At 41.1% G+C, this 3,568-nt stretch overlaps 1 non-coding gene across 1 annotated transcript; it reads left to right on the top strand.

Moving 5' to 3' along the window:
- Positions 1-293: 293 nt before the first annotated feature.
- LOC112086961 lies at positions 294-401 on the top strand. The gene has a single exon (XR_002899810.1). It is a non-coding gene; the product is annotated as a small nucleolar RNA R71 (small nucleolar RNA).
- The last annotated feature ends 3,167 nt before the right edge of the window (positions 402-3,568 follow it).

The following is a 3,568-nucleotide window of genomic DNA, read 5'->3' as shown; positions in this document are numbered from 1 at the left end:
CCCAACCATCAAAGTTACACGTATTGTGTACCCTATTTGGTTGTTGCAATCCAAGATGACTCATTATGTGACGGAGACACTTTATAACTTCTGAAATTTCTTCTTTCTTCTCAGGAAGTGCAGAATTACCAAAGGTTACTTGATTTCGGATGCTGTTTCCTAAATTTTTAATGAATACGTGAGCATCTTCTACAGATCTAGTTGTGAAATCTCCATTACTTGCTATATCAAAAGAGTGTCGTAACTCTGGAGTTATACCGTGATAGAAGATACTTAGCAGGTATTCCTCGGCATATCCATGGTGTGGACAATCTCTTTGGTATTCCCTAAATCTTGCCCAAGTATCTAAAAGATCTTCATCTTCTTTTTGTTTAAAAGTTCTTATCCTCTTTCTTAAGAGATTTGAACGATTTCTAGTGTAAAAACGATTTAGGAAAGCAGTTTTACACGCTGCCCACGTTTTTAGTGAAGCAGGTGGCAAAGATTTTAGCCATTTGCTGGAATTATCTCTAAGAGAGAATGGGAAAAGACTACACTTGTGGTATTCCCCATTTGCTGTAATGGTTGCACATAATTCTTCGAAAGTCTCGATATGGTCTATCGGGTTTTCGAATGAATAACCAGAGAATTGATTTTGTTGAACTAAATGGATATGGGGTACCGTAATTTTGGTTTTGCCATCCTCAGGTAATGCTGATTGAATAGCTCTTCGATCTCCCATGAACTTTTCGAGTGAATCGAAACTTCCAATCAGTTCATCATCATCTTTGTGTTTGACCGATCCGATCAGCTCATTGTCATCATAGATCGGTTCTTCAAGCTCGTCATCAGTCAGGTCATCATCGTCGATTGGATCACCATCCACACGATTTGGTGGATCACCAAGAGTTCCGGGAACATGTCCCCGGTCTCTCATCTCAGAGAAACCTGAAAAATTCCAAAGAAAAAGTAAAAATAAACAAGTGTTCTAATGGATTTAAGCTGGGATTCGCAACGAAACAAATTTAAGTCTCCGGCAACGGCGCCAAAAACTTGATGCGAGTGTAAACGCGGGGTTTGTTGTTTACGTTTTACTAAGCTTCAGGTTTTAAATTTATAACCCCTAAATGTCTGCAAGTGCACAGATGTGCGCTGTAGTACTTAGGGTATCGATCCACAGAGACTTAAGTTGTTTCAGTACGAATTCACTGCAACGCTTAAATCAGATTAGAACTAAAAGGGTTTTGGTTTTGGTTTTGGGTTTTTGGTTGTCACTAAATCTAAACTAGAAAGCTAAACAAGTAAAAGCAATTGAAAGTGAAAGCAAATAAAAGCAAGCAAAAATCGATTAAACTAGGCGATTGAAAACAAAGAACAAGCAAATGAAAAGCAAACTAAATTGAAGGTTGTAAGCAATGAAAGACAAACGTTGGGGCTCAAGGGGTTTCGCAGGGATTCATGTACTAACCTAAGTCGATTTTAAACAACTGATAAAGGTAATCAACTACGTATGTTCTAGAACTCGAGGCACGGAAGTATGAATAGCCTACTTTCGCAGCACTAAACAACTATCTCTCGCAACCCTAATCAGTAGGTTTCCACTCTGATTCTGGAAGGGAGAAGATGCAATAGCAGAACAAGACTCATCAACATTCACAACTCAACTACAGGTAGGTAACCACTCCTATAGAAGAATTGCTCGTTTCACCCTAGTTCAGACAATCAATGAAAGCTTTCGCAACATATCATATCAGATCGGCTTCTAAGTGGCCAGCAAAGAATCACGCAGTAAGATTAAAGCCAAACGAACAACATCTAGAAGATTATAAATCCTAAATCTATCGATTCATAAGCAAAGACACATGAAATTCCCTTTGAAAAATCCCTTTAAACCCAACTGGGTAACTACTCAAACATATTGTAACAAAGCATCATAAACGAAATTGAAAGTGCAGGAAATTAAAGAAAACGGGGAAGAAGAACGAAGAACGGAATCGCGGGTGGAGGCGCGATGATGCTCTCCTCGACGGCTCCTCCTTCAAAGGCGGCGGCCACCTAGGATTTGTGAGGCACCCACACGAAATCTCTTTCTCTTTCTATCTTATGTCGTCTCCACACCTTTAGGAATGACCTAAAGGGGGTATTTATATCTTCTAGGGTGGTTCTGGACACTTAGGGCTTCAAAAATAACGAAGGGAATTGATCTGGGCTTTAATTAAGTCGTCGGGAAAGTGAACGACCAAGTTCCGCGGTCGCGGTGGCTCTACCCGCGGGAAAATAGGTGTTTGCCGCGGTCCCGGCACTTGCTCTCTTCCGGACCTGCATTTTCTGTCACTCTTGCATCAGGAGTATCTGAAGATCTAACCGTTGGATTGTCTCCAAACCAAGTGCACTAGAAATCTGGTTGGATCCTCTATGTTTTCTCAAATTTTGGGGGTGATCAGACGGTGAGAAGGTCTTCATCGCTTGTCATACTTCTGACGGTCTGCATTTATCCAAAATTGCTCATTTGTTCCAAATTGCATATCTTTTGCCCAAGTTTCCTGTAAAGCCTTTTGAAACTCTAAAACATTGAAAACACTTTAAGAAAATTGAAAACAGAGTTAAAACACCTGCATAAGATACAATTATAATCCATAAAAGTGGTCAAAATACGGTGTTATCACTTCTCCAAAACTAGCTCAGCTTTTCTTCTACTCCATGAAACCTGTACTGTCGTCAAGGTACGACGGCAGTTGAGGCAGCTCTTTTCCACTAGCACCAGGACTCCAGACTGAATCTAAACCTTGAGTGTCCCCTTGAGTCAGTTTCTATATCAGTCCTGCACACTTCACAAACAATCACATACTACAAACCCCGATCGAGTTTCTTAAGGTGACAAAAACGATTAAAATCCAGGGGTTTTGTGAATAAATCAGCCAGTTGCAAATCAGTGACAATATGTTCTATCACTACCTGTTTCTCCTCCACTAGCTCACGAATGAAGTGGTGCCTTATATCGATATGCTTGGTCCTATAATGCTGCACCGGATTCTTTGAAATACTGATAGCACTTTTGTTGTCACAGTGAACCAGTAGTGGACCAGAATCCATTCCATAGTCTGCAGACATCTGTTTCATCCACAACAGTTGACTGCAGCAGCTCCCCATAGCAATGTATTCGGCCTCTGCAGTAGACAGTGAGACAGAATTCTGTTTTTTACTCAACCACGAGATTAGATTGTTCCCAAGAAAGAAACAACCTCCACTTGTGCTTTTCCGATCGTCTGCACTTTCGGCCCAGTCCGCGTCACAATATCCCACCAAATGCTTGTTCGATCCTTTGGAGTACCAGATCTCCAATTCGACTGTCCCTTTGACATACTTGATGATTCTCTTCACTGCTTCAAGATGTGACTGCTTGGGTTTCGCCTGATATCTAGCACAAATACCCACACTTAGGGACAAGTCTGGTCTACTCGCTGTGAGATACAACAAACTTCCAATCATCCCTCGATACACTGTGGGATCAACATCTGTTCCATCTTCATCCCGAGTGAGCTTGGCCGTAGTACTCATTGGAGTATTAGCTTCCTTACACTGATCAAGT

Source organism: Eutrema salsugineum, unplaced genomic scaffold, assembly GCF_000478725.1.
Source record: "Eutrema salsugineum unplaced genomic scaffold, Eutsalg1_0 scaffold_2, whole genome shotgun sequence".
Classification (NCBI taxonomy): domain Eukaryota; kingdom Viridiplantae; phylum Streptophyta; class Magnoliopsida; order Brassicales; family Brassicaceae; genus Eutrema; species Eutrema salsugineum.
Note: the sequence above shows the minus strand (reverse complement) of the source record. Positions and strands in the feature narration are given on the sequence as shown.